The sequence below is a fragment of the Gorilla gorilla genome, chromosome 22 (assembly GCF_029281585.2).
Source record: "Gorilla gorilla gorilla isolate KB3781 chromosome 22, NHGRI_mGorGor1-v2.1_pri, whole genome shotgun sequence".
Taxonomy (NCBI): Eukaryota; Metazoa; Chordata; class Mammalia; order Primates; family Hominidae; genus Gorilla; species Gorilla gorilla.
This window is the reverse complement of record NC_073246.2, coordinates 46,327,684-46,339,661: the sequence shown is the minus strand read 5'-3', so window position 1 is coordinate 46,339,661 and position 11,978 is coordinate 46,327,684. Positions and strand designations below refer to the sequence as shown.

The 11,978-nt window shown below is 50.1% G+C and overlaps 1 long non-coding RNA gene across 2 annotated transcripts in view; it reads right to left on the bottom strand.

The window, feature by feature from the left end:
• LOC129529259 (uncharacterized) overlaps window positions 1–11,344 on the bottom strand; it is a 41,848-nt gene extending 30,504 nt beyond the window's left edge. Inside the window, exon 1 of one of the 2 annotated variants that reach the window (XR_010132431.1) lies at window positions 10,428–11,344. This is a non-coding gene — a long non-coding RNA (uncharacterized lncRNA). The remainder of the gene's footprint in view (window positions 1–10,427) is intronic. The other variant, XR_010132430.1, reaches the window with a different exon arrangement.
• Window positions 11,345–11,978: the final 634 nt, after the last annotated feature.

The window sequence follows — 11,978 nt, the reverse complement described above, 5'->3', positions numbered from 1 at the left end:
GGGAAGCCCCCGTCTGGGCACCCCAGCAGCACGTAGTTCAAACACCTCTCCTGGCACCGGGGAGCTGTTCCAGCGTGCCCTTCTGAGAACCTTCTTCAACTGCACATGCAGTCAGTGTTTTCTCTTGTGTAACTGGAATCAGGACCTTTTGAATCCTACCTGCAAATGTATGCAAACAATATGCAAAAACCTGTGACAAAAATTGGCAAAGGAAGACCTTTTGCAGGTGAAGCACAACTGCCACCTAATGGCTCTCAGGGGTGGTTGGGGCGGTGGTGCAGGTGAGAACTGACGCTTGGTCGGGGTCTGTAGCGGTGGTGGGAGGTGTTGGGGTCTTCCTCCTCCCCTGCCCCCCAGTGTGGGAGTAGCCAGTGAAAGTGCAGAGTTGGGGGCTCCCTGTCTCTTCTTCACTGTGGAGGCATCTTCAGAACTGGGGAGAGGGCGGGATCCCTTAGCCTCCCTTCAGACTGTTCCTGATGCCACATCTGGTGCTGAGAATGAGTCTGAGAAGCCTCCAGGCCCCCGACCTCCCTATGCCGTCACACCCACATCAAACTATGCTGTGTTGGCATTAACTTCACATTATTGTAATTGTCCCCCTGGGAGGTTAAGCTTTGTGGAGCTTTTCTGTGATCCCTCTCTATCATGGAACCATCGAAACTCTGTATCTTAACATCGGAAGGTTCTTTCACGATCATCTGGTCCAATCCCTTTGCTTTCCGCAGAAGGGGACCAACACACAAAGAAGCAGCTGACCCTGGTTCAGCCCTAAACCGGAGCCCTAAATCAGTCACCACCTCTCCAGCTGACACTACTCACCGGATGGAAGGCCTCACAATCTGGGTGCCACTTGAGATATGGTGGGAGCAGAAAATAGTTGTGTTATTTTAAAGGGTCAAGAGTGACTTTGTAAATCCACACCCCTGTCATTCCTAGAAAGCTATGTGGCTTATGGACAGCACCAGCTTCTTACCGCGCTTTTCAAACAGCTGGGCAGTTGGGCAGGACACACTGATTGCTCTTAGACTTGTAAATAACCTCTGGGCTGTCCAGAGCTGTCCCGAACTGTCCCGAGTTCTATCCTGTGGCTGTTTGTAGGCAATGATGAAGTTGGGTTGTGGGGAGGAAGAGAAAGAAGGGAGTGGCGGAATGGGCTGTGGGGTCGATGAGATCAACATTTATTGGGCACTATTTCTGACGTTATGCTGAGTGTCACCCAACATTTGCCCCATTTTACAGTTTGAGGAAACTGAGGTTCAGAGAGGTTAAGTAATTTGCCCAAAGTCTCACAGCTAATAAGGAAGAAGACTGAGGTTTCACACTTGAGACTTTCTGATCTCAGAGCCCAAGCTCGTCACCACCATGCTCATGGGGCAACGGTGGGGAGAGAGCCAGGTTTCCAGGAAACCTCTCAATGGCCATGCAAAAGTGGACCCTCTTACTTCCCGCCGCTTGGATGAGCGGCCTCGATGGGATTTTTAGCATCACAGTGGAAGAGGGGCCAGCAGAAGAGCCGGGCCATTTCCTGCATTGGTCAGGATACGCCTTATCTTGCCCATGTCTTCCTGGGGCTGACACATGGGAATTTTTCCAGCAGGCCTGGCCCGAGGGCGCTGGGGCTTTACTTTTGTGCTGGTGCAGGCGGTTCTCAGGCTCAGATAAAATTTCCTTTAGCTGTTTATTTATCCTCCCAACAAGCATTTTGCAAACACCTCTTCTGTCCGTTCTCGAACCACTAAGCATGGTCCCCGACCCAACAAATGGAGCTCCGATTCGGAGATGCAAAACCTGATTCCGGCAAAGCTTCTTGCAGCTTCTCTGGGGCAGTTTTCACAGCTCTTTATCTTCTCCACTTCTCTATTGTTGCTTTACCAACAGGGGCCTCTGCCACCAAGGAGTGGGGAAGACATGCAGAAGGGGCTGTGCGGCACTTGGGCTAAAGATTTTGGGAAGGATGTGGAAGCCGGGGGCTAACCAGAGGTTTCGGCGTGACCTGCGAATCTTCCCCTCTCCCATTCCTGCGGTGTTGTTTCATCAGACACTGAAGCTGGGCTCATGAGCTAAGGGCCGCAGTTCACTTAAAATTCCATCCCAGGCCAGGCGCGGTGGCTCACGCCTGTAATCCCCACAATTTGGGAGGCCGAAGCAGAGGATCACGAGGTCAGGAGTTCGAGACCAGCCTGGCCAACACGGTGAAACCCTCTACTAAAAATACAAATTAGCCAGGCTTGGTGGTGCACGTCTGTAATCCCAGCTTCTTGGGAGGCTGAGGCAGAAGAGTTGCTTGAACCCAGGAGGTTGAGGCTGCAGTGAGTCGAGATCATGCCATTGCACTCCACCCTGGGTGACGGAGAGAGACCCTGTCTCAAAAAAAAAAAAAAAAAAAATCCATCCCAGCATCCTCAGCTGGAATAACTGCCAGTTGCCACTGGCTGCCCCAACGGAATTAACAGACACTGCCACCAGCCCTCCTGACCTCACTGGACAAAGCTGCATCCTCAGCAGGCTGTCTCCATCCTGAGATGGAGTGGGAAGTCCTCTCATGCGGAGTCTGAGCTTCAGACAGGGAAGGACGGGGGCCCTTCCTGTATTCCCATCAGTGTTCACCTAAAAGGAAGAGGCTGAGGCATGAAGTCTGACTTAAAGAGTTGACTTGAGCCAGGGTGAGGACAGCAGCCAAGAAGACTCACACCCACGTACGCCTGGCCGTGAGCTTCCCGGCCGTGAGCTTGCTTTCTTTGGCCTTCATTATAGGCAGGCTTTTAAGGCAAAAGAGGGCGACATGGAGCAGGCCGACACAAAGCTGCTTGTCGGGAGTCTCGCTGGCTCACAGAAATAACACTGCTAAGCTACGTGGTACAGGTTGCAGCAACCGGTGGGCATGATTTGTTGGTTAGTGGCTCCTCGTGGTCATCGCACGCAGCTCCTGAAGATGAACACACAGCTCAGAGGGAGTAGGACGGGACTCCTGTCCCCTCTCCACATCTCTCTGTGCCAGATCATGTAAAAGGACTTGTGTTCCTCACAGAACAGTTCTTTTCTCATCAGGAACCCCATTTTCTGCTTTCTTTGTCAGGATGGGGTCCCCTGGAGAGCTGCTTAGAGGGGCAGGAGAATCCCAGGAGGGAAACCTAAAGCATCTGGGCAGGGGCAGCAGCCACACCTATAACCAGCCTTACAGAGCAGGTCACTGGGGCTGAGAGTGGGAGAAGCCAGTTTCAGTCTCACATAGGTATTCTCCAGACAGACCTGGCAGGTCCTGTCCCCAGAGATCAGGGGTTGTAACTGCAGGCAGACGGAAAAGCCATGGAAAGCATTCATCCCTGCAAGAGCTCAGGGCTCACCCTTGGGAGATGCCGAGCAGCAGAAGTGCCTGGAAAATGTGTGTTGAAAGGGTGAAATGAGCAGAGGGTTCCGGGTTTGGCTCTGGTAGAATCAGAGGATGATCTGGGAGGGAGACATAGACCCAAATGGTAACAGGTGTGGGAAGTGAGACCTGAAATCTGAAACATGACATGACCCTGAGAATTTCATTCTAGTGCCTGGCTTCAGGCATAGGGTTGTGGCTGATGGGTGGATGTGTACACACACAGGCAGACACGTGTACTGTTGGGAACGGGTGCTCGGTGTTGGAGAAATCAACACTGAGACAAAGGATCTCTCAGCAAGGCCAGTTTACTTTCTGCAGAAAGGGTTCCACTCGCTAGCAGTCTTGCCACGAGAGCACACACAAAAAAGACAGAGTCATTTATAACCTGACGCAGCTACCCTACTGCTGTGTCCAGTTTCTATCGGCTGGAATGGGACCTTACATTCTGTTTGTCTCGATCGGCTAGCAACTTAGAACTTCCCAAAAGAGGCAAAGGCAGAGGAGAACAAAGGAAGAGAGGAAGTAACTTGTGGAATGCTGAGAGAGGCAAAAACACTTCCAAATAAGGAAGAGGAAGAGGCTATGACCTAATTCTTGCTTGGACCGGTTCAGGCATGCCAGGGCAAATACCTAGACTAAAATGTGGGAGCTAAGAACAGAGTATATTGATTTCTTCATTACAGCTAGCAGAATTTAAGAATATCAACACAGGTCTTTGAGTAAATTTTGCTTCTAAAAGAGGTAACTATCTATTGTGAATTAGACTGGGAGGAAAGTCCCTGTGAAGAGGAACCTCTATTTCATTTTCTACATGTACCTTCTGTCTTGGACTTTGGGAAGATGTTCTCTGGGCTGAAGGCTGTCTGCTAGGTGAAAATATCAGGGAAGGTGATCGTTGCTTTTTCTGCCTATCGCCAGGAAGTTGGACTTTCATAAAACTCTAGTGCAGGTTTGCTGCAGCCTGGAGGGACAAGCACTGGGTTTCATTTTACTCAGCCCTGCCAAACTGTGTGCTCTAGGACGAGCCATTCAACTCTTTCAGCTGTGCTATAGGAAGAATCAACACCCATCTTGCAGGACTCATTTAGGGATTAAGAGGGAGAATCACCAGGAAAAGGATATGTAATCTGTAAAGGGCTGTCACCCTCTTGCGATGGTGACACTGATGTGGTTAAACCCCGGGACAGTGGGTGCGCATCCTTGCCTAGAGCGGTGGTGTGCACAGGGTCATCCTTCACCGTGAGGAGAGGTACCGACGTCGTCTGATGCTTGACGCAACCCGACCCACACACATTATGCACAGATAGCAACACTGAGAGTCTCGGTGACAAATGAGTGGAACATATGGGGGTGGGGGGCTTTCACAACCTTGAGAGCAAAGGCAAGGCAAGTTATTTCTGTTCAGAAACACAAAGCCAACAACACCAGCAGCGAAAGGAATGCAAACCACATCTGGCTTGTTTAAAGCGGTAAAGGAACAAAATTACATAGGCAAGGAGGTGCTTTTGTGTCCCCAGCCATGACCTCTGGTTAAAAAGTGCACACAAACCTCAGACAGTCAATACACTCACTTCAACGCCTGATGTGATGTTTCCTTAAGAAAAAAAATCCCAGGAGGGGAACAACACTCACTGGGGCCTGTTGGGAGAGGGCGGGGCCAGGGGGCATGGAGAACATTAGGGAAAAGAGCTAACGCATGCTGGTCCTCATGCCTAGTGACAGGGTGACAGGTGCAGCAAACCACCATGGCACACATTTACCTATGTAACAAACCTGCACATCCTGCACATGTACCCTGGAACTTAAAAATATATATAAAATAATTAAAATTTTAAAAAAGAAAAAAAATCCTAAGGGCCGGGTACAGAGGCTCATGCCAGTGATCCCAGCCCTTGGGAGGCTGAGGTGGGAGGACGGCTTGAGCTCAGGAGTTCGAGATCAGCCTGGGCAACAAAGGGAGACCCTGTCTCTCTACACATATATTTATTTTAAAAAAGAGGAAAAAATCCTAAAAATAAAACAGTGTCACACTTTCTTCAACTTGCTGCCTCCTTTGAGCTTTCTGTTTCTATCCTGTGGAGAAAATCTCTAGACATGACTCATTACCTTTCAGTACCCGTTGGTACTTCCCAGGCACGGAGAGGGAGAGGATAACTGATTTTTCTGAGTGCGTAATCATTCATTTACTCAGTGTTTATTAAGACCAACTGAAAAGAGAAAGGTTCCCTTGTCCCCCTCGCAGGGTGTGCGATGGGGGTGTGGCTTGATTCTTCAGTGCCCTGCTGCCCAAACCTCTAGGGGAGCATACGGACAGGCAGGCTTCAACCCCATGGCCGTGTCTAGGGGTGAATGTTTACAGCTGAAGCCCCAGTGGGCGTGTGTTCCAGGGTGCTCTTTTAGTTTTGCCGTCTGTAGGCAGCTTGTGTTAACCAGCTCAATGAGACCCTCTAGTTGGCGAAAGGACAGAGGGCTGTCTGTATCCTGGGTTCTTGCCTGGGTGTACCAGAAGAATCGGATCACACCTGGGCTTGGAGAATCAGTGCGAAGTGTTATCGAGTGGAAGCAGCTCTCAGCTGATGGAGGAGCCAGAAGGGAGATGGTTTTCTCCTGGAGTAGAGCTGCTTAGTGGCCTAGCTCTCCTCCGACTGCCCTGGCCAAACTCCGCCTTGTCCTGCCGCTACGTGGCCTGCCGGCGTGCCAGGGTCTGTGGGTGTGCTCTTCCGCTGGCATGCTCCACTGACGTCCTCTCCATGGCCAGCCGCTTTTCTTCTTCCCTTCCACTGATGTGTTTCTCTCAGCATCCAGCAGCTTCTACCTCTGCCTTGCTAGGGTCTCGGGGTTTTTATAGGCCCAGGATGGGGGCATGGCAGGCCAGGGTGATCTTGGAAAATGCAACATTTGGGTGAGAAGGGGAAAGTGCCTGCCCTCACCTAGGTCCGCGGGGGTGGGGCCCTAGCCAGGGACCACGCCATCTTCTACCCAGCACCTCCCTTCTGTATCATTTAAAGAGATGACACTCTTCCCTTCCCCGCACTCCCGTATCATTTCCCCTCTCTGAAAATGTACATCTAACTGCTGTTAGAATATGGACGATGACCTGTCTTAGCTGCTTCCCGCTGACAGGGGACGTTGTTTTTGAGAAAACGGCAGTCAAATTCCTCCCAGAGGTCTGTCTAAGGGTTCCTAGCAAAGGCGAGTCATTATCTGAGGCTCCAGTTGCCTGTCTACTTGGAGTTTGATGGTTCTAGGCATGAGAGAAAAAAAAAACCCAGGTTTTATAAGGTTAAGTATGCATGGGTTAAACATGTGTGTTATAAAAAGAAAGAATGTACTGCCAAAGATCACAAAGATAAGAAGTGAAATATACTAACAGCAAAGTTGTACCCTGAGCTGTTTCACCCCTGGTGCAAGAAATTAAACCCTGTACAAGAGCAGATAAACTTTAGAATGAAGTAACTATTCTTGCCATATCTTTAGCAGTTAACAGGTGCACCCTGGGAATTCTGGGGTTTGTGGACCTACACGGTGGCCACTGAAGCTTTTGTCTCTTTCCTGTGTCTCCTCTCACTGTCCTGGGCCTCCGTCTCTATTATAAAAGACGGAGGTGGCCACTTTTAGGAGGTCCCCTAATGTACTATCTGGTCCAATGGCCCAGTTTTTGCAACTTCCTCCTGATGTCAGGAGCCGCCTGAGTAATATAGTTATGCTTTGGGATTCACTGTCCCTCAACTGAACCAGGAGAGAGAGAGGTGAGCTTTACCAAGGCCTCTCTTAGCCTTTCCTAGAAGGCGATTGGATTTTCATCAAATTCCTGGTTGATCATGGACAACTTGTTCTTAGTCTCATGTAAGCCTTCCATTACGCACACCTGAAAGTGTCTCCTCCGCCCGGCTTCCATCTCATGACTGGGGTCCCATTTACGGTCATTCACTGGTACTGCTTCTCTTCCAGTTGGATAATATTCACCCCCTTTCCTGATGCTACATGTGATGCAGAGCTCATCCCCAAATCTCTCTGCAGCTTGTAGAGTGGCCTGTTTCTCAGTGTCTATCACAGTCTGATTCAAAAGTAACATAACGTCTCTCCAGGAGAGTTCAACTATTTGGCTGAAATTCTAGAAAGCCTCTATATACCTATCAGGATCATCTGAAAACTTGCCCAGATCCCCCCCTTAATTTACTTTAAGTCCTGTAAGGAGAAGGGGACCTGGACCTTACTGGCCCAAATTCACCAGGCATCTGTTGGAGGAGCAAGAGTGAGACTGGGGCTTGTTTAGAGTGAGAATTTGTAGGAGGGGCCAAGTGAGAGGCTGAAGCTGGATAGGGAGGTCGGGGTGGACCCAGAGGAGCAGGGCTTGAGGGAGCTGGCCTCTCTTTCCGGGGTGCCTCTAGGACTCGTATCTTTAATTCCCTGGGCTTACCCCTTGCAGCCTTCTCTGAGATGGCAAACAGGAGGGCTGGATGAATCCTACACTGTCGGCAAGGTCTGGATTTCCTTGCAAGGTATAGAAAGGCCCCTGCACATACGGGGCCTCAGGCCATCTGTCCTCACATCTACAGAAAAGTCTCAACAGCCGAATGGTATGGAAATGAATGATTCCTTCCTAGGACCAACCCAGTCCTTCATAATTTGGCCAAACCTTTGTGCAGAGGGCTCTGAGGTGTTTCTCCTGCAGATTCTGAGGGTCAAAGCAGTCCCGATGGTTCAGGGTACACTACAGAGGAGTATAAACTGGGGGTGTTGAAGAGAACTAGAGACAGTGAATAGAGGAGCCCCTCATTCTCTTCCTTCTTTCAGCGAAAACTCAGGGTGTGATGGAGAGAGAAAGCGACCATGATCCTTTCACTCTCCACTCCTTATCCCTGAGCCCTGGAGACCTTGGCAGGTGCCAGCCATGGGTACTAATGTGGTATGTACCCATGAAGCAGGGAAAACCTGGAGACTAGGAATGAACCGCCCTTGCCTATGCCTCCCTTTCTCCCTGCTGTCGGCAAACCTTCAGTTCCCTGGGCCTGTTTATGCCGTGAAGCATGGCCTCCTTCCATAGGGTGGGGGGTTTAGTCAGCAGGAATTGGTGCTACCCGTTTACATTGTGCCTGTTCCCTGGCTTTGGATCCCTCAGATCTGTTTTTTCTTTCTAAGACCTCAGCCTGAAGCTTGGAATCGAGTTTGGGACTGAAAAGATATTTTAGAGGCTGGTTGTATCTGTTCAGAGTGTCTCAAATGTGCCCTGCCGAATTTGCAGCTCTCAGCCAGCAGGGGTCGCTGGTCCTCGGCTAACGTCCCCATCAGAAACAGAGTTGGGAGGGGAGCCCTCTCACTTAGAAAAGGAAAAAACATACAAAAATCAATTCAAGATGGATTAAAGACTTAAACGTTACACCTAAAACCATAAAAACCCTAGAAGAAAACCTAGGCCCTACCATTCAGGACATAGGCATGGGCAAGGACTTCATATCTAAAACAACAAAAGCAATGGCAACAAAAGCCAAAATTGACAAATGGAATATAATTAAACTAAAGAGCTTCTGCACAGCAAAAGAAACTACCATCAGAGTGAACAGGCAACCTACAAAATGGGAGAAAATTTTCACAACCTACTCATCTGACAAAGGGCTAATATCCAGAATCTGCAATGAACTCAAACAAATTTACAAGAAAAAAACAAACAACCCCATCAAAAAGTGGGCAAAGGACATGAACAGACACTTCTCAAAAGAAGATATTTATGCAGCCAAAAAACACATGAAAAAATGCTCACCATCACTGGCCATCAGAGAAATGCAAATCAAAACCACAATGAGATACCATCTCACACCAGTTAGAATGGCAATCATTAAAAAGCCAGGAAACAACAGGTGCTGGAGAGGATGTGGAGAAATAGGAACACTTTTACACTCTTGGTGGGACTGTAAACTAGTTCCACCATTGTGGAAGTCAGTGTGGCGATTCCTCAGGGATCTAGAACTAGAAATACCATTTGACCCAGCCATCCCATTACTGGGTATATACTCAAAGGACTATAAATCATGCTGCTATAAAGACACATGCACACGTATGTTTATTGCGGCATTATTCACAATAGCAAAGACTTGGAACCAACCCAAATGTCCAACAATGATAGACTGGATTAAGAAAATGTGGCACATATACACCATGGAATACTATGCAGCCATAAACAATGATGAGTTCATGTCCTTTGTAGGGACATGGATGAAATTGGAAATCATCATTCTCAGTAAACTATCGCAAGAACAAAAAACCAAACACCGCATATTCTCACTCACAGGTGGGAACTGAACAATGAGATCACATGGACACAGGAAGGGGAACATCACACTCTGGGGACTGTTGTGGGGTGGGGGGAGGGGGGAGGGATAGCATCGGGAGATATACCTAATGCTAGATGACGAGTTAGTGGGTGCAGCGCACCAGCATGGCACATGGATACATATGTAACTAACCTGCACATTGTGCACATGTACCCTAAAACTTAAAGTATAATAATAATCATCATCATAAAAAGGAAAAAAGACAAAAACAGTTTAAGGGGCAAAAAGGGGGGAGATTCTGGGGGAAGAACCCCTTGCTTAGTGCAACTGCGTCCCTCTAATTCTTATAACTTTCCCATCCTTTCCCCAGTTCAGACCAGGTTGAATTCCTTGGCCAGGGGAGGAAAGGTTCCCTTGGCACACTTGACCAAGGCGCTCCCTTTAGGGTCCCGGCTACCCCCTCGGCTTCCTCCCGCCCGGTTCGTGGCTGTTGGGCTTGGCCTTTGCCTGCCGTGGGCACGCCCAGGTGCCCGAGCTGGGAAGGGGAAGAATAAGGAGAGGTGCCCAGAGCCGTGTGTGCCTGCGGCTCAAGAGGTAGAGGCATACCTAGCACCTCTAGGAAAAATTGGTCTGATTTGCACCTTTGGCAGCTGAGCCAAATACTCATTCTACTTAGTAACATTGCCGCAGCCTGTAGCAAAACTCTTAACATTATAAAGAAGGAGATAAGAGCCATTTTAAAACCGTGAGAGAAAAAAAGAGATGAAAGGAAAACAGCCTCTTACCCACAAGAAAGACAGGTGGTAGGGTTTTCGAAGGCAGGCATTCACCTTCCGAGATCCCAGATGAGGCCCCAGTTAAAAGAGGGAAAGTTCCTTTGTCCCCCTCGCAGAGTGCGCGATGGGAGTGTGGCTCACTTCTTCAGTGCCCCGCAGCTCAAACCTCTAGGGGAGCATACAGTCAGGCAGTCTCCCACCCCACGGCAGTGCCCAGGGGTGAATGTTTACAGCTGAAGCCTCTGTTCCAGGGTGCTCTCTTAGTTTTGCCGTCTGTAGGCAGCTTGTGTTAAACCAGGTCAATGAGTACACCTCAAGTAGAGGTACTTGTGGAAAGGACCGAGGCCTTTCTGTATCCTGGGTTCTCGCCTGGGTGTACCAGAAGAATCGGATCACACGGGGGCTTGGAGAACGAGTGCAAAGTGTTATTGAGTGGAAGCAGCTCTCAGCCGACGGAGGAGCCAGAAGGGAGATGGTTTTCTCCTGGAGTTGAGCAGCTTAGCGGCCCAGCTCTCCTCCGACTGCCCCGGCCAAACTCCGCCTGGTCCTGCCGCTCCGTGGCCCGCCGCTCGGTGGCCTGCCGGCGTCTGTGGGTGTGCTCTTCCGCCGGCACGCTCCCTTGACGTCCTCTCCACGTCCAGCCGCTTGTTTTCTTCCACCGATGTGTTCCTCTCAGCATGCAGCAGTTTCTGCCTCTGCCCTGCTAGGGTCTCGGGTTTTTATAGGCCCAGGATGGGGGCATGGCGGGCCAGGGTAGTCTTGAAAAATGCAACATTTGGGCAAGAAGGCAGAAGTGCCTGTCCTCACCCAGGTCCGGGGGGGTGGAGCCCTAGCCGGGGACCACGCACCCCTCTACCCAGCACCTCCCTTCTGTATCATTTAAAGGGACCACACTCTTCCCTTCCCGCGCTCTCCCGTATCATTGCCGTGTGCCGCGCTCTCCGCTAGGTGGAGATGACAAAAATGAACCAGAGGCCCTGCCCTTAAGGATCTGTATTTCGGTAGAAAGTGATTTGTTAAGAGAGAGATTACAGATTTGGGATTGGTAAACTATGCCCTGGCTGACAAACAAAAGGGGTTCCCCATGGCTGAGGTGCTCAAATTTAAAACATAACCTGGTGCCCAGGGCTGGGTGAGGGAGTGGCCACGAACTCTGTGTTCTCAGACTCTGTAAACGCACCACAGGGCCCCCCTTTTCACAACGAAGCCCAATCAGTCCCCGTTGTTAGTGCCAAGATAAACTGTAGCCAGAGCGGCCCCCACCCTCCTCCCCACCCGACACGCCCCCCACGCCCCGCACGCCCCCCACGCCCCGCACGCCCCCCACCACTGTTTGAAAGAAACAGCTAACAAAGACTTCTGGTTTGCGGCTTGGAAACCAACCCATCAGAGCCCAGCTGTATCAACCAATCAGAACTAAGCACGTTTCAATCCTTCATTTGCCTACATGGACCTAATGGGGACCCCAGGGCAGGAGCTTTTTGCTCTAAAACCTGAACTCCCTCTTTGCTCTTTGAACACACCTTCATTTTACACCAAAGTCCGCATCTCCCAGGCTTG